Source organism: Aythya fuligula, chromosome Z, assembly GCF_009819795.1.
Source record: "Aythya fuligula isolate bAytFul2 chromosome Z, bAytFul2.pri, whole genome shotgun sequence".
Lineage (NCBI taxonomy): Eukaryota > Metazoa > Chordata > Aves > Anseriformes > Anatidae > Aythya > Aythya fuligula.
Genome location: NC_045593.1, coordinates 74919087 through 74940299, shown reverse-complemented (window position 1 = coordinate 74940299; position 21213 = coordinate 74919087). Strand labels below are relative to the sequence as shown.

The 21213-nt window shown below is 41.4% G+C and overlaps 1 protein-coding gene across 3 annotated transcripts in view; it reads left to right on the top strand.

Annotated features, from left to right (window-relative positions):
- Positions 1-1639: 1639 nt before the first annotated feature.
- LOC116501227 (A-kinase anchor protein 2-like) overlaps positions 1640-21213 on the top strand; it is a 158571-nt gene continuing 138997 nt past the window's right edge. For 2 of the 3 annotated variants that reach the window (XM_032206765.1, XM_032206764.1), the window contains exons 1-2: positions 10890-10920; positions 11507-11528. The gene's annotated coding sequence lies outside the window, so the exon portion shown is untranslated. Of the gene's footprint in view, positions 1651-10791; positions 10921-11506; positions 11529-18002; positions 18105-21213 lie in introns of those variants that run through there. The other variant, XM_032206767.1, reaches the window with a different exon arrangement.

The window sequence follows — 21213 nt, the reverse complement described above, 5'->3', positions numbered from 1 at the left end:
TAGAGTTCAGTGCATAATTTCAAATAATTTCTTCAAAAGTACAACACTTGCAAAGAAGCCCATACCAAAAATTGTGTGCATTTCTTCATGTCAATAAAGGACTTCAGCATCTTATCAGCATACTCAGAAAAATAGAATTGTCCATGATATTTTTTTATTTCACAGCTATGCCATTACTATATTTATCAACAGAACAAAGAGCCTGAGTTTGCTAAGCACCATGTGAGCATTTGCACTGCAGAGAGACAAGCAAATACTGATGTAACTACAGCCACGTTGTCTTAGCATCCATTCTAGGCAATCTAAGTAATAGGTAGATCAGAGGAAGAATAATATTTACATTAAAAATATTTATATCACTGAGAGTAAAAAAAAAATAAAAATCTTTGGCTCAAGACAGATGGAAAGAATTGTTACTATAAACTGAGCACAAGAAGAAAAATACATCTCAGAAGGAATCGTGCTTCACAACAGGGAAAAACAGTAGCACATACTTTCTTCTGCTATATGTATATGGGCGGCAGAAATGACCTTTTTTAGGTCAGTTGCTAGGTGTGTAAAATCATCTTCTCCTCAGAAAGTTTGCACACATTCATTCATCTGGGTTTTTGTATGACACTGTTAAAATGTCTTTGCTGAGCATCTTCACGAAGAGGCTGAGTAATACAGGCTCCTGCTGCTTCTCCTCGGGTGGTCATAACCAGAGACCAGAACAGCCCAGGGAGTGCCTGCGTGCAGTGGCCCTGATGCATCATCCTTCTGCACCCCAGTGCTGCCCTCTGAGCAAAACAGCCTCAAGCACACCGCAAGGAAGCATAGAGGAGCAGAAACAATGCCAAGTGTCTCAAAAATCCATTAACTCTCTTGACTCTGGTGGACTTGTAAAGTTCTGCCCAGGCCTTTTCAGCTGAAAGCTCTCCTATACACAGATTGAAACCTGCACTCTGCTGACACGATGCCCATTGCTTCTGACATCTCTCAACATCGGTGTCTGTATTGGTGCATCGTTTCCCAGAGGTTATGGCAAGCAGAAATGCAACAGAAGGAAAATGATAATTTTTAGGCTGTTACATCCATGCATCATATTTTATAAATTATATTTTATAGCATGTTATAAAACACTTTATATCATATATACTTTTAGATATAGTTACGTATAACATATTGCTACACTGTGAGGACACAAGAACTACCTCCCGTGAGGTAAGACTGTTCTCATCAGCTGCAGATGGTGTTTAGATTTTACCCTTTCTATAACTTTTATAGATGTACACTTTTATCAGGCCTCACCCTAGAAGCTGGAAGGGTCTTGGTCCCCTGTGAATCATGGTTTCCTCTTCTCTGAGTCTTTCTTTACTGACGTGTGTACCCTTTAGCGAAAGCAACAAGGGAGCCAGCCAGCAGATAGGAGTGAGTGGTCAAATGTGAATGTGTTTGTCTTATTTGAAGGAGAGAAGAAAAGCAAAGAAAGGACAATGAGGAGACAGTGCACGTGGGAATAACGTTTTAATGGGAACTAGGGTGATATAACTGGAGAAATAACCAGTGGAGCTGGGGTGGTGAACAGATGGGTCCACCAGGGACACAGGACTGAAAGGATGCAGCAAGCAGTAGGAAGGAAGGAAAAGAAAGAGAAAAGGTGGAAGAAAAGGAATGGACGAGGAGATGGGCAGGCTTGGTTTAGAGCTTGTTTTTCTGTCCTCTGCTCTCCTGCTCTGTATCAGCAGAAAACAGTATCAGTGTGCTGGGGCTGAGGAGCTAGCTCAGCTCTAGCATCAACATTCCTCTGTTGGCTGTGGCATTTCTCCAGCTCCCTGATTGCTCAATGACCTTTCTGCTTTTGAGAGTTTGTCCCAGTATGGTTGCTGCTTGTCAGAAGAGCAGTCAAACCCTGAACAATTGCTGGGGGTGCCTCAGCCCTCCAGCAGCCACCACCAAACCTCACCACTGAATTTAAGAAAAGATTGGTCCCTTGGACAGTGCGTTGGAGCCTACACAGCAGCAGGTACCTAATCTCCCTGTAGGGTAGGTGGGATAAGGGGTGCTAAAATAAGCAGGGAAGGAATCTCTCCACAGGTATGTGTACAGGCTTCCTGGCCCAATGCATTTCACTTTTTGGTGCAGCATCCAAGCTTGCTGAAGTTTATTGTGTTTTTGGCATGGCCCCTCCAGAAGCAGCTGTAATTTTTAATAAGGATATAAAATAAATAACCAGCACCTGCCCAAGTTTCTACTGTGGATAACCACTTCACCTGGAGGTTACAGAGCCCACCTTGCACCAGCTGGCTGCAAGGCTTTTCTCATGGCCACTCTGCTACAACACAAAGGATTCAGGTTTGCTGCTCAGCTGGCTTTGTAAATTGGAGACAAAAAAAAAAAAAAAAAAAAAAAAAAAAAAAAAAAAAAAAAAAAAAAGTTTTACTAGCCTGTACAAGGAGGGCTGAAACCTCTTCAGGGCAAATACCTTTCATGAATTTTTTTTACTTCTCTTCATTCAATATGAAAGTGGAGGTAAAACCCATGCCCTTTTCTAGGCTCCCTGACTTCCCTCTCAACGCTGCTAGGTAATTGAATGTGTATCCCCACTGCAATGGCATGTGTAGGAGCAGCACACAAACATCCTCCTTCCTTGGCAGCTGCTGGCGTGGGTGCTGCATAAAGCCAAGCGTGCGTTTGGGTTATGCACCCATGCTAACCCAGCCAGCCTTTAGGGGCACTCTAAAGTCATCTCTCAATTGCTCTCCCTTTATTCCTTGAGCCTCTCCTAAGCTACAAATAATGCAGCCCACAGTACAGCTGAGCTGCTGGCATCTGTTACTAAACTGAAATGAATTTTCATGTGCATAGCTGCAACATCTCAGCGAGCTGTTTTTCACAGAGCTGGCCACACCTGTGTTGCTTTTCTAGTCTCTGAGTGCATACCTCCGCATACAGGGCTTGGTGTGGAGGGGAACCACATGCCTGTCCTGTCTCAGGGCTGAGGGAAGAGAAAACAATAGCAATGGTGAAGCAATGACACAAAACCGTGCTTAACCGCTTCACCGGGAGGAGCGGAAAACTTTTTTCAGTTGACAGTGCTTGGCCAAGAAACCAAGGCAATTGTGCTGCTTATTGCTGTAAGCACAGGTGCTCCAAGAGGAGAGCCAGGCTCTGCTGGGGTGGGTTAAGCTACCAGGGTCTTTACTCAGCCAGTCAGGGAGATAAAGGGACTCAGTAAGATCTGCCAGGTCCTCTATGGAGCGTGTTCAGGAGTGAAATGGGAACTTTCAGACCAAAGAGTTCAAGTGCAAGCAGGTGAGAGGAGAGTAAGGAGACTCCTAGCTCTTTCACCTCCTTGGTGAGTGGCCAGGGGGCTGAGTTCAGACCAAAGATTTTTTTTTTCCACCTCCATTTCCCAAAGGAGTGTCAAGCAATGTGGTGCTCCTCTGTGAGGGCAAGCATCTGAGACATGCTGATTCACCAATTTCCAGCTGGTGGCTAGCCCTCTCCTGGGGCAGGGCGGTGTGGCCTGTGAAGCTTTGAGGTTGTAACCTCATGCAGGCTGGAGACATCTGCTTGAAGCAGACTGGAAGAACCTGGCCTTGGAAGATTCATATTTCTAAATGTCTGCAAACAAGTGTGGGCTGTAAATACCATGGGGGCAAGAAGCAGAGTATTAAGGTCATATGAGAAGGTGATACTGGAATGAGATAAAACATGCTTCTAAAACAGGGAAAAAGCAGGCAATGAAAAAAATAAGAAAAAAAAAAAAAAAGACAAATTAAAAACCACTGACATAAATTAGTACACCAACTTGGTGTTTCTTTGGGAAGGAAAGGACTCAGCCATATAACTTTGGCAATTCCAGATCAAAGCTCTCCACAAAACCTTCTACATCCAGAGCAGGCAACAATTTATTAACTCAGAATAAAGGTTGTTGTTTTTTACAGCTCACCATGTTTAGCTGAAGAAATCCTGTGGCCAATACTTGAATTGCTGGCCTTGATTTGTTTAATGTAGCAGGGTCTAACCTGGTCCTAAATCAGGCAGATGTAAAATATGAATACACAGCTCTCTTTCTGTTCATATGCACGTACACTTCTACAGTAAACAACAGATGGAGTTTTACAGACTTTTTCCTCTCTCCGTATATTCTTCAGCTGGCACTGGAATGTAACTTTTGCCTGGTGAAAGGAATGTTTTCCCTTCCTATGTATCCAGGAAGATTCATATAGATTTCCAGAGCAACTCATTCAGCATCATGCCTGAATCTCATTTACAACTATTGATTAGTGATAATGTATTCCCAGTCATTCCAGTCATGGAAGCTTTTCCTTTTCAAAGATGCTAATTAAGTTTGCTGCTCTTGATTATCAGCTGCACTCTGTAAACAACACCCTTTTGGAAATCATAAGATGTTCAATGCCAGCTTTCCTCTTTGAGGGTGAGCTGTTCAAAAAGGATGAGCTCTGCAGAAAGACTAAACTAAGAGGCACCAAATTGCTCATCTCTGGAATCCCTTTTCAGATCCTGCAGCAGACCTGAAATCAAGCACTTTTTTCACTGTCAGCACTAGCCACATGTAGATACACGGAGACATCCACAGATGTTACACCTGGTTGTAGCACCACAGCCAGTGTTTGCTAAGAAATTAAGCCAATGCTGAAAATAAACCAGGTATTAGTTAGTGATTTCCCACTCTCCTGCAGCAGAAGGGTGCTGTTCATGGCTGTGGCATATAAGTAAGTGGTCCCATTTCTTGGTTTACATCTAGGTTGCTGACATTTGGCAGTAGTTATGGATGTAGGAACAACATCAAGGGCAGAGGTTCTGGATTGGGGTTTAGTGTGCAGTTCCTCATACCTTCTCTGCTTGTGTTGGTTTACAGAGGCCAGATGCAAGACTTTGCACATCTTGCAGAGGGAATCTGTTCCCCACCCTGATTCAAAGTTTCTCATTCCTTCCCTTGCAAGTTAATTTTCTGAGGTTATTCTGAATGGGTGTAGTTTAACCTGCTGCCCTAAAAATCCCTTATAGTGACTAAGAAGTAGGAGTAAGACATCCGTGGGGTCAAGCATTTTAGCCAGCACTCTTTTGCACTGCAGTAAAAGGCACGTGGCTTTGTGCTTTTGGAAAGATGGACCCTGCATGTTAAGTCTCAGTTGCCCATAAGAGAAGAAAGACTTCCACACTTTCTGGTTTTGCTCTGGGGCCAAAAGCTTCATGAGGACTAGACACATACTGAGTCTGAGCAGAGATCAGATTCATCCCTACTGGCAAGCCCAAGTCTCCCTGAATTTGGTGTTCAACTTTCTGTGTAGTAAGCATCAGAGGGGTTTGTTGCAGTTCTCTGCTTGTGAATCTGCCATTTTAATACCACGTGTAACACGTCAGATTTTCAGCTCTGAGAGATGCAGCACAAATTATTGACATACAGACCCATGACTTCTTTGTGCCTTTTATACCAGGTTGATTTGGGTTGTCAGTCAAGCAAAAGCAAAATACAGGCTTTGCAGCTGAGCCAACCCCCACTCTACATACGCATCCGTTACCTTTTCCCTTTGGGTGTTTACTCTGATTAAGTCTTTCCTGTTTTCCTCGTAAGTTCTGAATATTTGTATATTTTCCTTATTCATGCTGATTAATGTTCTTTTTTCCACTGACACATCAGTGTGTATGCCACAGACATCATTTCTATTATGCCTCTTTCTTCACTACAGAAATGGCATGAGTATTTCTCAGTTTGTGGGGTACAACCCGTCATGCAGAGCTAGTAGGGGCTAAAGAACTGGTCTTTAAACCTGACACTGTTCTCCCTGCTTATAATGCTGTTACTATCCCACTATGAAAAATAAAAATAAAAATAAAAATAAAAATAAAAATAAAAATAAAAATAAAAATAAAAATAAAAATAAAAATAAAAATAAAAATAAAAATAAAAATAAAAATAGAACACTGCTGGGAAGCAGCATTTCTCCCAAGTGCAGTTATCTCCAGAAAGCATGTGTGTGTAAGAGCTGATGATCTGGACAGAGGAGGCTATGTTGTCCTCAGGCATGGTGCTGCTTACTTGAGGTCTGTGTGTTCTTGTTGCAAGGACTGTAGATCCACACAGCTGTCTGAGTGCTCTGAGGATACTGCTCAGGGTCCTTCCTAGGATCAAGCTAAAGGCACCTTGTACCACAACAGACTCTGCCTTTCATCAGAGAGGAGCCCAAATCCATGGGTTTCAACATCTTAACATGGGAAACAGATGAAATCCTTCACCTAAAGATAATTCATTCACCCCCTTCAGACTGAAGCACCAAGCTGAGCCCATAATGTTTGCTGGATACTGAGTGCAAACATAAATGCACCATCATGTACACCACAGTACCAAACCTTTCCTCCCTCTTTACCACTTAGCTCTCCCTGCTCAATGCCCCCATTTGTCACCTGAATTAAACTGTTTTCTGTGCTCACCAAGAGCAAGTTTGGTCCCTGATCACAGTGTCTCTGCAGGAAAGTTCACTCGCATCTTTCCCCTGTTCTCTCAGAAACGTGACTGCGCACCCTACTGACACCAGCTGAAATCCCACCAGGCACAGACCAGACTTCTTTTATAGGTGTGCACCCTCCTCCCCTGCAGTATCGAATGGTTCTGCTCAGAATGTCTTCCATTTCACAGTGGGACATCACCATAAACAAGGCCAGGTGGATCTACTAGTTTTAATGACCATTATTCTTGGTGTGGAATCCAAGCAACACATGGGACACTACATGGTTTTCATAACCCAGACGGCCCAGAGGCCAGGTACATTTAGGTTTCTGAGTGACAGAATCTCCCCTTTTGCTTCCTGTGGTCCCTGGGGAAACAGGGCTCTGTGTACATCCACTGTGAAGAACTACCCATGACAAACCAACTCCCAGCTACACAACCATTTTTTCTCATTTTGGCAATGTTTTAGCAGATCCTGGTCATCAGAAAACTACTTGGACCAAGAAACAGCAATACTAATGGCTCATTTTACACCACCTCTATTCTGTCTTGAACTCCATTTTCTTTCATATTTATTCTCTACAGCACTCCTGATGCTGTAGTTGTTTATTTGGTGGCTTAATTGTTGTGGCTGTCCTTCAAACTATAGCCTGAAATCTGCTAAGAAGCCAGGAAGAAGGGAATTACAGGGTTTCCTTACCAGGTGTCAAATGACAATTAAAACACATCCTTTTTAAACTGGGCTAGAAGAAAGGGACATTATTGAATATTTAGCAGGCTTACACAGGAAGAATGTAAGGACTCTGTATATGTATGTGCGTGCAAATGTGTACTCTGATGGATTTATTGCTGTTTAGAACATTATATGGCATGCTGCCCAAAACTGATGTGATATTAGTGCTTTTGTTTCTCAGGCCAAATTTGCATGTGTCTGTTGTATCTTGTTACTAAAATAGCAGGTGTTTCTCATTGTCCCTTGGCAATTTTGGTGGTATGGTATTTAACTAAAAAAAAAAAATAAAAATAAGGGGTGCAAACCAACTTTCAGTTTGTATTATGATTTTAATTTTTGCATTGCTGGCTCCTATGCAAATAGGCAGCCTAAAGGAGATAGTGAAGACTCTAGCTGCCTACCAAATAAATATTTTCCAGTGAGGTCTATGATGACTAGGTAGTTTACTAATGAATATATACAACATGGAAACTGTGCTCCTGGGTATTTCTGCTACCTCTGGTACCCTAGCAACGTTACCTCAGCCTCTAAACCTAAAGATTACAGCTGAAAGTGGTATAAAAATGAGTGAAAGGAATAAAACAACCTCCTGTGGATATTAATGTCAGGTAAATGTCCCTGTGCTGTGTAACATGGTACTTTCTTGCTGAACACTGCTGAATGATCCACAGTTTTCCTGCCACAAATAGGAATTCAGTATTTTAGCTGGTTGTATCAATTTTTCCGGTACTAGACAGGGCTTTTACACAGGGCCTAGGAGACTCTCAGTCTGCTTGCACAGATTTCAGTGGAAGAAGGGCAATTTACACTTAAGGTTTGTGTTTTTATGCATTCTTACTCAGTGCCACATAGGAGATCTGTGTCTCTATCAGCTCTACCCAAGTCTCTAAATGTTGGCAGCTAGATCTCAATTCCTTCTCTCTTTAGCAAATTGCTGTTATTACCACTTTTAGAAGGAATGGAAGAAAAGTCAGGGGAAAAAAAATGTCATCAGAATAGGGTAATCTAATGTTTCATTTGCATAACTTGTTTTAATGACAACAGTAGTCTGACGTGAATGCAGCAGAATTTGAAGAAATAAACCAGAAGGGAAGGTTAAAAGGGACACAAACAAGTAAAAACAACAACAAAAAGCAGATAGCTAGAAAGTAAGAAATAATAAATCTAAGCAAATGCTGAGTGTGCATATGCAAGTGCATGAGCATATGTGCATATGCACGTCTGGAAGCAAACTTTTCTTGGAAGTACAAACAATTCATGACAAAATTTCCACAGTTTTGGGCCAGTGCACAAAAAAGAAATAATAAAAATAAAAACAAATATGTTTACGATCACCTCAAGTTGCAAGTAGTCTACATGCATTTACAGACTTATCCACATCAAATGAGTTGCCTTACTCCACATATACTTAGTGTTTTCATTGTCATAAATGTTTAACTACTGTCCAGCTCATTTGAAAGAAATAAAACCTCTTTCTTCCCATGTATTTTGGTGGTGTTGACTTCTATACACTCCCATTTTCCAGTCTCCTCCTCCATCATATGACTAGCAAAATGCACCAGGCTATACAATAGGTACTCTGGAAATGCTGCTGAGCAATTCACTTAGGAAGAAAGAAACATACCAATAAACCCCCACTCACCCAGCTTAACAATGTAATTTCATCAGAACAGAATAATTCAAGTGCCTTTATTAGTGAGGTATAAACATACATGGGTGTACTAATCAGTCACAGGAACGGGGAAGGAAAAGAAGACACCTTTCTGTTGATTTCTAAATTCATTAAACATGAGTGTGGCCTTGACTGACCTCAGTGACAAATGATGTTTTCACTTCAATAACTATTAAAAATAAAAATCCTGGGAAGAAAACTTGAGATGAAATGGTATTTTTGAAAGATCTCTCTCTGAAAAATTCACCCCATATCAAATTGTTCCATTGCAGCAGAACAAAATATTTTGTATTCTTAAGATTTTTATATTAATTTGGAGAAAACGTGAAGTGGATTGGAACTACAGTTCCAAGCAGTGCTTCTTAAAATCACTAAAGTTAGGTCATTTATATTTGGACATTAAGGGGTTTCCTTTGAGAAAGAAACTAGGCAGTTTGACGGACTATGAGGAATTTGAGGTTGTTCATTATTCGCATACTCCAAGAGAGCAAAATCTGCCCTTTTTCAATCCACAACAACTTGAGGCTGCAACTCTTTGACTTCCCTCTACTCTAAAGCATTCTCAGCAAGTGCCATGAATCTTTTGTCCTTGCACTACCAGAAAGTAGGGAAAAATTTCCCAGGTGGGTGCTTGAGAGTTAGACCCCTGAATCTATATTTAGACATATTAATTTCACAAGCAACCCAAGCTGTCAAGACCCTGAGAAGAGCAATTCTTTCCTGTCTGTTTGAGCATGGTTGCTTTTTCCTTGTCCTCTGCCTTCTGATTGAACAAGCATTAATGAAGCCCTGCGCCAAGCAGAGTTGAGGAAGAGCAAAAATATGTCACTTTAGCCTGGATCAGTGGCCTGGTCATTCACGTGGGAAATGGTGACAGAAAAGCAGGAGCTAGGAGCTGTGGATAAGGAAGGGCTACGTCTCTTTGTGCAAATACTGGACAATGTTTCACAGAAGTATGGTCCAACAAGCTGTGAGCAGCTACAGCTCATTTTGAAGGTAACTGTTTGAAGTCTCAGATAACTGAAAGTATTCCTCTGAGCTCAAATTTTATGGATCCTTTCTTTTTTTCCTTTTCATTTTTGGAAAAAAAAAAAATAGAGATAGTGGTATACATAAAAAATAGAAGGGGAAAAAAAAAAAAAAAAGACAATATTGCATCATATTACTGATATAAATCATGGCAATAAAAGGAGGTTTGAGTTAAAGTAATGGAGAATCTAACCCCGCATGTTTCTGGTTAAAGTACATGCCAAATCACATCTTAAGAAGTGAGTGCTGTTAGATAACGACAAGATCAATGTGAGTGCTTAATGCTTGCTTTCTGTACACCCTGTGCATTTTATTATGTGAAGCCCCTAGGGTCCTCAGTACCATCTAGTAACAACATGAAGCATGGATAGATATCCAAGGCTTTTGGCTGTCCTAGAAGGAAGTACCAACCCATGGGTTTTGCTTTGGAAGGTGGACAAAGTGCAGGTTCTAGAATAACTACCAATACAACTGGTTGACTGCCAGCTTCCAACAGCTGTTTCCAGTTCCATTGTCTGTAGTATAGTGATAGTAAAAAATACCCGTTCCTGTAATCATTACTGATTTTTTATGGTTATATCCAGTACTGAAGCTTCTAAAATGAAAGTGTACATCTAAGAGATGTTACAGAAATCAGGGTGAAGGAAAAGTGAGGTATATTTTTAGTTAATCTGCACATATTTTTGCAGAAATGCATAATAAGAAATGTATTGTTTTTTTCTTGAATAGATCTATTTTACAAACAATTTACATGACCTTCTTGTTCTTGGAAGTCAGTTGTGAATAACAAGTATGAAAGGTGTTCCTGATAACATTTGAAATGCTAATTGATACCTAGGCAACTACAGCTCATCAAAATAGTTTTTACATGTTTTGCTTTTGTGTATATGTGCATGTTTGTATGTCTTCCACAGGCTGGAACAAGAAATACAGAAATTAGAAAGTGAGGAATCCCAAATATCTGCCAAAGAACAAATCATTTTGGAGAAGCTAAAGGAGACTGAGAAATCCTTTGACAACTTGCAAAAGGTATTTACAAAAAAAAAAAAAAAAAAAGACACTTGGGGCATAGATTGAAATCAAGGTAGACTGTTAGAAGTGATTCAAACCAGCAGTTATAATTCAGCATTTACAGGAAGGTTGTGGCCAGTTACAGAGCATTCAACTCAAACCAGGATGAACAAGAGCAGAAGAGATATAGAAGTGTCAGACCTACTTTGGGTGCATTATTTGCATTTCCCCTTCCCATTCCAACCTTTTCAAAAAGGGGTTTCTCCACAGCTTATCTGCAGGGAAACCATGTGAGCTTTCGGCACCACTGAAAGATAATCAGGATGCCTGGAAGTCATCTCAAAGTGCCACAGATACCACTTCTGAATGGTATTGCCTACAAAAAACTGTGAATGTTCTCCTTTCAGTTACACCATGTCCCTCTCCCTTGGCCCCTAATTGCATCCAAACCTGAGGAGCCACAGCCCTACGTTCCCATTTAACAATGACAAAGAGCCTTATGAGCAGTCATAGCAGAAAAAATCAAGACTTCATGCAAATTTTACCCAAAATATGAATGTTTTAACCAATCTTTCTTCCTTTTTTTTTTTTTCTCTCTTCACAGACTTTTGCACACCAGGATGGTGGTAAGTGCCTTTTTATTTCTGTTTTGTTTTGAGGTTAGCAAGAGTTGTTACATAGCTTTGTTGCAAAAGTTTACAGAATGGGGATTCCTCTGTTAATTGCATGCTTCTGATTTATTGCTAGAGACATTACCTTGTCCTGTGGTGTTGCTATAGTGCAAGTACAAATGTCACTGTTCCTATGGGGCAGTATTCCTTTGGTAGAGCTCCAGCTATTTTTATGTGCATGCAAGGGAAAAGAAAGTCATGTGTGGCTTGAAATAGACATCATACAAATTCCATTTTCACCTACTCATGATAAATCCTCTCCCCTGCATGTGTTCATACTATTCATAACCTGTTAAATACAATGTGGAATATTCCTCATTTGCAAGAACAACTTGCTTTTGATTAAAATTAGATTATTTCACTAATGAATGATACTTTCTGTGTGATGATGTCACAGAAGGAAATCCTTGCTTAGGTGGATGAGGATGTAGTAACTCCTGGTTTATGAACTCAGTGTTACATTATGTGTGATCAGTCTAAATACTGAGAAATAAATGTATGTGTCTGGGAGAGCATAAACGTGGCTGGTTGCCCAAGAGCTAGATAAACCCTTGCAGTGCATCTCCAGGACCCTTAGGACCCAGGAAGGACAGCATGCTGCTGCACCTACAGATAAATCAGTACTCTAGACACTTATTTTCGGGACCTATCTTCGAACTGACAAGATGTGAAATGCTGAGGCCACAACTAGGTCCTCCAGCTACTGACAAAGCCATGTCCATCTGTACTTTAAGCATAGACAGGGAATATGTAGGATGATCCTACCATATAGGACACAGTTGAAGGTTAACATACAGTGTATGAGATGATTCAGATCTGTTTAGAGGAGTTTCTTTTGGGGGGTATTAATATTACCTAGTAAGTAGGTTTTCTTTTTAGCTCAAAGATCCAGTTCAGAAATTTTCACTCCAATTAATAGCATAATTCATGGTTTAGGCTAATTCCAGTTGCCAAAAAACAAAGAAGTCCCAGGTAGGATACTCCTTTGTAAGAATTTATGTTTCCTCCTTCACGAAGCATTTGAAGTTGGCTATCAAAAAGCAAATAAAGTTCCAGAATGGCAAATATCTTGTGCCTGTGCAGAGTTTCATTATCACTGGTAAGTTTCCAAAACAGGAATCAGTGCCTACGGGAATTAGCACCCAAAGTTGACAGGAACTTTTGTGACTCCTGCAAGACATAGACTGCCTCTTTTTGGGTGTTATGATAAAACAGGAACCAAAGAAAACCCCAGTTAGCACATGTGAAGCCATAGTTTCCCACAGGGACTCTTCCCATAGCATACCTACTTTGTAGTACTTCATTGGGCTCAAGGGGAACCTCACTACACTCCAGATTTTGCCTGATTTCAGCAGATCTCACCCTCATGGACTGAGCCAGAAGGACAGTTTTTGATTTCTGCAGGGCTAAGAGAAAACTGCAAAATAATGTCAAAGGCAACAGACTGCTGACAGCATAATGTGTAAGCAGAGGGAGCAGGGGATAGAGATAAGTTAAACCAGTACCTCTTCTCTTCCAGCCCCTCTGTTTACATGTCTTATCCCTTCTTCTTGACAATCGGTCCTGCTGGGCTGAGGTGGGCCTGGGTCATCCTTTAGACAGTTTTATGAAGAAGCAAACTGTACTCTGATGCTCTAAAGAAGATCGAGGCTGCTGGCCATCCTGTTGACCCAGGCCTGCCTCCCACTGTAGATATGGCATGGCCATCCATCTCCATGTTGAAAAAACAGAGCTGGTCCTCTGTTTACTTCTGTCCAACAACAGTCTGTGGGGGTAGCTGATCACAGTAAGAAGTGGAAACATACATTGCTAGCTGTGAGCAGTTTGATAACATAGTTTTCTTCCTTTCAAAAATATGTAAGGCTTGCTTTGTTGTAGCAGACCTGTCATCTGTCTGTTAACCATCTGTATAACACATGCTGCAGGGAAAAATGGGAGGAGTCATTTCATAGTACAGGAAAGCTGAGTAAAATACATACACAAACCTACACATACATGAATTACTGCCATATCCTAAAAGACTTTGAGTCCATAAATCTCTTATTAGTTTGCTGTGGTCCGTCTGTCCCTCTAGTCTATACATGATGATGGCGCAGAAAGTGGTTTACCTCACCACTGCATCCCTGTGCATGCTTTTGTGCTATATATATGGTAGTGATGGTGTTTCAGCTACAGAGAGCTCAGACTCCAGAGGGTCCAAGTGAAGGCAATGAGGAAAGGGGAGAAGTTGTGATGAGCAACAGTGACCAGCCAAGTGGCTCTCAGTGTCCTTCCCACCCTTCCCAGGAAATGACTGCATTAGGCAAAGAGCATTTCTGAGCTTGAGATCACCCAGGCACACTAAACAAATCCCACATTTTCCAGGGAATGAACTCATTTTGCCTTCACAGATAACCATGTGAAATAAAGCAGCTCTTACTCCATGTCTGTGTGTGTTTGTGGCTCAATGTGCATTGGCTCAATGTGCATATAAAATCAAAGCCCCATTAAGATCTGATGTGGCTCCCTTGGCTGCTGTACTTGCCCTTGGGTGAGTTCATCCCCTGCAACTTTCAGCTGTCTGTATGCAAACTGCACGCTGCCACTTCAGCCAGCACACAGAAGCCACAACTGCAGTAAGTACAGACTACACAAACCTCGGTTTGCATCCAGCGTGTGTTAGCATATATTTGGCAAATATGTGGCTCTGGAAACCTGACCTGGATAGTGTATTTCACAGCGCCTTGCCTAGAGGCTCGTCTGGTTTCCTCTGCTCCAATCTGGATCAGCACTGCTGCCCAACAGCAAAGCAGAGGAGCACGTCCTCGGAGGAGCAGAAAGCAGATTTTCGTAGGGTGCTTTCCATGTGTCTTACAGAACCTGTTCAATGACTGTTTTTCACTTGTATGATTTTAATCAGGAGTTGGACTAGGTGATAACTACGGGCCCTTTCCAATTCAGGATATTCCATGATTCCATGCTTCTGAGTCGAAAACCCAAAAGATAAGCAACTTTTTAATCAGACCTGCATCTGTGAGAATGCATGGCTGCCACAGCTACGGCAGCACCAGCCACCCAGCTACATTCAGAGCCAGGCCACACAGCTCTTAGCAAAACTGCCTGCTTAGCCTTGTGCTCCTGGTCTTACAAATGTGGTGGGGATGTCACAGTCTCTGTTCCCTCTGACCAAACCCTCAGCAGCCCCAGATGGCTTCACAGGGGGAGCAGCCCTGCCCTGGGGGCTGATATGTACAGAAGGCCTTAGGCACTCGTTTTAGTGGTAGTCAGACATTTTAAAGATAATCCAGTCCTTGGAAAATGGGCTCATCTGGCATCTGGTCATGAGCCTCTGTGTAGGAGCTGTTCTGAGCAGTTCTGAAGCTTTGGTTTTGTGTAAGCACCCTTGAAGGATTATTGGGTCCCGTAAGTGTTCCCAAGCACTTTGTTTGTCTGATCATATGGAGAAGTGCCATAATCCTAAAATGCAGTTTATTTTAAGCAATACAAAAAGCCACAGGATATGTTTTATGGCATTCTTATATATTAATAACTCATCAAAGGTTGAAACAAAGGTATTGAATGGAGTCAGTTCAAATGCTTTGATTTACGTTCTGTCTTACTCCCCATGCGAACAAAATGCTAATTGTGTCTCAGTCGCTCCTTGTAAAATTGCTCTCTTATTATTGCTTTTAGAGGTGCTAAATGAAACAGACCTTGTTGCCAGTGAGAAAAAGGAAAATGAGCATGTTCTTTTCATCTGGGGTGAAGGGGGTGAGGGGAAATAGGAACTGACAGAATGAATCGAGCCCCAACTCCTAGTCAAACATCCCATCTTTGACGTGTGGCACCACCATGTGCTTCAGAAGAAAGTATGTGAGAATCCCACCACCCTCACCCCCACCACAGCATCCCTACTCAGCCCAGTAATTAGAGATTTTCAGTATCCCTCAAGCAACTTTTTTTTTTTCTTAGTAACGTCCAGAAAAGTTTCTAAACTGAGTCAACATTGGTGGCAGCTGACACTAACATGGGCATTGTTTCCTGACACAGGAGGCAAAACAAAACAAATCAAAACAAAACCCATACTAAGATCCACAGACATGAAGAGCATCAGAGTAAGAGTCTCGCCACCAAGCTGCAAAACTGACCTGGCTTTGGCGATGCTAATGGCAAAGTGGTCAGTTCAGTTCCTTGCACAGGCACTGCAGAGGAACATACACTTGCAATGAATTTTGCCTGTTGCATTGCTCTGGGATGAGAACAGCATCCTGGCTGTGCCTGCATATGCCCACAGATAACAAAAGCAGTCAGGCTGATTAGTGAAGCAACACATGTCTGTATTGATTACACCCAAGTGTGGACAGACACGTCTGTCTCTCAAGTCACTGGATGACTGTATGCTGAAAGTACCGTTCCAGCAGCACACTCAACTGGGTGAATAATTTCTAAATTTCTGCCATTTCCAGAATACAAAGTGCCTTCTTATTCTGGCCCAGAAACAGTTCCCACTTCTTACTTCTGAGAAATTACTTCAGTTTTCAATAATGGCCTGCTCATTTGCTGGTGATATTTCCCAGAATAACAACAACGAGCATTGTACCAATTTCTCATCAGAGGCAAGAAACCCTGCAAAAGAAAGCAGCTGTTACTGGCCACTGCTCAGTCAGCTGTGTCCTAAACAATTATTTCCCCCAGGCTCTAATGCTAAAAATAAAAAACTTTGAGGAAACACTATGCACTGAAAATATAAATGCTCATTTGCCAGGACTGCCATTTGCCCAGTGAAGTACGAAATAAAACAATATTTCCCTGGCTGAGGTTTTTGGAATTCATCTGTTAGAAGCTGAACTTTTGCAACAGCTTCCTAGCTTTCCTGAATGCATTCGTACTGCGCCTCTCTGTCATTCTCCTCTGACACAGGAAGTACACAGAGGGAGGGAGAGGAGGCTTCTTACAAGGGGCTTCCTTCACTAAGTCATGTACATGAACTCCAGCTCCAGATGTGGAGTGTCTTCTGCAGGACTGTGATTGCCAGCCTACCACACCATGGCACATCTACGGCCACTGCAGGCTTTTAGGGCAGTAAAAGCATTTTTCTTGTAGCAGGCACAATTTTCCTGTCAAAAGAGCGGGTTTGTGGAGTAGAGGTGACACATCCTGCCTTTGCTAAGGGTATATCCAGGTGCAGTGTTTGGTTTTGGTTTTGGTTTTGTGTTTTGTGCGTTTGTTTTCTGGGATGAATATTAGCCCACTGGGAGCATCACAAGAGCATCTCCCTTTACCAGACGCAGTAAAGCAGCGACCAACATGGCATTTAGTTTTCTCTCTCCTTCATCATTTCACACTCTCAGCCTGCACTGATCTCCATATCTCACCTGCTTAGAGCAACAAGGGACACTGAGGAGGGCAGATTCTGCCTCTACCCTTCCACATGGACCAGGTCATATCAAGGGTTTGACAGCTTAATTATAAAATGTATCTGCAAAGTAGCCCTGGAGGAAAACAAATATTCTCTTTTAGACAAGATAGGACTTCATGTTTGAACAGAAATTTCACCTTTTCCATACAAAATTGAAAAGATTTCTTGTTGATAGGAAACAATGTGACTTTTTTTTTCTTTTGTCTCTGTTTCTTGGTCAGTTACTTGCACATCTCTCCTCTGAGCTCCTCTTTTAATGTAGCCACTGAGTCTTAATGGAATGATATGTGCTATCAAGTTACATTTACCCATCCATAAAACATCTGCCAGTAAATATTTATAAAACTTCTTCAATGGCTTTCCTAAAGAACATATTTAGTTTGTGCTAAACAACCATAGGTAAGTCAGACCTTTAAGCTAATTCTGTACTAGTCTGTGCTCCGTGAATGAACAGCTGCATTGAAGAACTGTCAGGAACTGAATAACTACTCAAGTTCACAACAGGCACCCTGTGCTATAGGCAGTATCTATATTTGACTTCATTATTACCTGTATTTTAGCTTTAACAACAAAGAAGCCAAATGTCAGTTCCATAATATGGGAAACAAACAGAGCTGTCCTGTCATCACTTTCAGCCAAAGCTAGAATTTTTAGGCTTTTATATGTCTATTTGAAATGTCATTTATTCTACGTATCACACTAGGTTTATTCCTTGTCTTCTCCCTCTATCCCCCAACATTTCCCACATTTAAAGGTCACAGACTTGATAAATCCAGAACCTCCTGACAAATAATTTTATGTGTTCAACTGACACAAGGTTTGAGTCATCTGGACCCATTCCCTCCTACCTCAGCTAGTCTATTGAACACCAATCACACGACAGTGACTTTGCACTTTGTTTGCTTTGATCCAATTATCTAGTACAAAGCTCCAGCAACTATTGTCAGGGCTGACAATGCTCTGCTGTCTAAGCAATGAAGCCACTGGGGCTCGTAGCACGAATCTAACTGTTTCCTGTTCTCTGACACCAGATGCAGTAAATTACATTTACTCCCAGATCCCTGAACTCCCAACCCTCTATTCACGAACAGCAGAGCCAGTTCCTGGGCGGGACGGAGCAAGCAGAGTAGCTGGTAAGTCTCAAGGAGCAAAGTATTATAATACCAATCCAGTAGCCATGAACTCTTTTTTGTTATATTGCCTTAATTGGTCTGGAGTCAAGATATCATTTAAATGATAGGAAATGCCATTTGATTTGTATGTTGTAGATAAGTCAAGGTTTTCTGAGCACCAATGAGTACTAGCAAAATAATATATTTGAGATACATACAAGTAGCATAGGAAAGGTGTCTTTTTTTTCATGGAAACATTCAGTTCCTTCCAGCTCTGCTGGTACAAATACATGGTATCTCGGCTAAGGTTTTACCTCCCCCATTGTACCCAAGTAATTCCCATCAAGACATACAGGTACTCACAAGTCCCCATTCATGCTTCAAACCTTTAAGTCATTTGATATGGCTTTGTATGCCATTCTTTCTTCTCAGGGAAAAGGCTAAGGAAAATTATAATGACTGATTTTGTGCTTGGAACCATAGAGAGACTTTTTTAACACCTATTTTCCACATTGCGTATGTGTCCCAAATGTGACAATCTGATTGTTAAAAGCTGAATGTATTTCTTATTTTCAAGATCCTTCTTTTCTAAATGATCTATTCCCTATCAACATCAACTTGCTGGTGGCTACTTAAGATGTGCCAGGGACTGAGAATGAAAGGTGACTGTCTTGAAGAATGGGTTAATAAGCATAGCAAAGCAGTTTCTGCAGCTAAGACAGTGTGTAGCACTACAGGATATGTAATTTTGTTAAGAGGACCTGTTGCAAACCATTCCAAAAGCTTTCCTTCCACTAGTGCTTGCCCTGATCTGTCTACAAAGCAAGTTCTTCACTGTGTGTTTTATGCCATTTTGTCAACACCCAAAGAACAATCATTTCTTTCATTCCTGGATGACCCACAAGCCTTGTTCGTGTATTCCTCAATTAGAGTGTCTTGTGTGATCAATAGCGTAATGAGAAGGCACTAGCACATGTACTCAAGGGAAGACTACAAGCATCCATCTTAATACAAATTTAAAGACTATTGAGATTAAACTAAAAAAAAAAAAAAAAAAAAAAAAAAAAAAAGAAAAAAGAAAAAAAAAAAAAAGAAAAAAAAAGCCTCTGAATCTCAGTATTTACAGCACATAACAAGCAGAAGCCAGATTCTTTCCAATGCACATTGGGATCTTGTTGTCATGAAGCACTGCATCATGTTACACTGTAATTAAAGCTTGTACAGAGGACTTGTACCCATGAATACAGGCTGTCATCTTCAAATACTGCTTTCAGTTTCAACCCTATTGTCATATAGTTTTGTACTGTATTAATAGAGCCTATTTTGTAGTAAATAAGCTCTGCTTAAATAAAGACATTTTAGAAATCAACATTAGTTCAATTTTCAGCTACTTGGACAAGCTGAGCAGCTAGGTTTTCCTGCAGAGAACAAACATTATGCATGCCAGTACATAAGCAAGGTTCTGTTATTCATTTTTCCGATGGCAATGTGTTTCATTAGTGAACAGCTTTCTAAGATACTCAGATATATTTATGCATTTGTTAGCACAAGGAGCTTGAATGTGATCCCTGGGGCAGGTCATAAAGTACATGTTATGTCAATATCCAAAAACATTGTTGCAAAATCATGACAGAAGAAAAGAAAATATTGTCAGTGGCAAATTCTTAAGCAAATTAGGCAAACAGCAAATACAAAAGGATATAATCACACTTTCACACTTGTTAACTTTCTAAATCAGATTAGTCATTAGCAGAAAGTCTTCCAAGCAGTGATGGAACTTGTTGATCAAAGTCTTCCTAATAGGTTGGGTGCTGGTTTTTACATATAAAAATATGTATCTTGCAACTTTTCCTAAATATGGCCAAATCCATGTGATTTAAATATCAAATTTCCCCTGTCTGCTTCTGAATTCTGGCCCATAAGTGCATTTTATACTACACACTGCTGAATAAAATTAGTTCTTCAAAATAGGGAGGATCTGCACTGAAAATATGTGCAAAAATGTGGCATTCAACAATATCTCACAGGAAAATCAGCAGCCCTTACCTAAAGAGTCTAGGAGTCTTTCAAAATCTTGGCCCAAATAGTATTTTTGTCTTCCAACGAGGAGGGGAAGGACAGGAACTCCAGAGGAGCTGAGGATGCTGCTTCTCTCCAAGGAGATAGGATGCTGCCAGCTGGAGGGCTGGCAGTGCCATCTCTGTGGGGCTCTGCTGCTCAGAACAAGTCAGGAACTTCTGCTTATTACAGGTGATTTCCTGGGCAGGCTGGTGTTTCCTCCCAGCTCTGCTTTGCTTCAGTTTGGCTGGTTGACTCTCAAAAACCCTGCCTGTGTGCCAGTTTTAACATCTACACCACAGGCTAGACACTACTTTTTTTATGTCCTTGGTGTCCAAAGTCCTTGTACAATATGTGACTGAGAAGCCCTGGCAAGGCCAAGTGATATTCAGATATCACTCACCCTAGGAAGAGTTCCTGTAATGAACTCTGATGTCCAAGTTAATATAATTCAACATTGCTAGGGGTAGTGCCTGTGTCTTTTTTATTTCATTCCCACTTTAAGCTAGATTGAAGGTTTCATGGCAGAATTATTTGCGTAAGACTTGAGGGATACTTGTCCACCAGATCTTGGGCAGGGACAGTCCCGAGGAAGTGACCCAATGCTCTGTGAGCTTCTTCATGGTGTGGTCCTGCTATGAATGTAATGCTGCCTTGGATTCACATTCAGTAACCCAGAATTAGGGAGATCATGTCTTCTGGGCTAAAGCGAGCAGCTAGATTACCCCAACGCAGCAGCTGGCACTGTTGGGACAGTGACCACATTTTCAAGCTCTGCAATAAGTCCTGTGAGAGGAAGAAGAGTCAGAGCATCACATCATGGGGCAGACACCCAGGAGGTCAGCATCCAGCTCCATGCAGTTCAGCCCAGCACCCATTCAGTCTTCTCCTTGTCATTGGGATTTCTGTGGGGTGCCCAGGCATGATAATGCCAGCACAGACAGAGAGATAAGAAATTTGGTATCCCTAATTGGTTACAAAAATGGGTGTCTATACTCAAGGACATGGCAGCTATGGACAAACTAGTCTGTAAGTCTCCCAAACTAGTAGTACTCACAGTCCTTAAGGACAT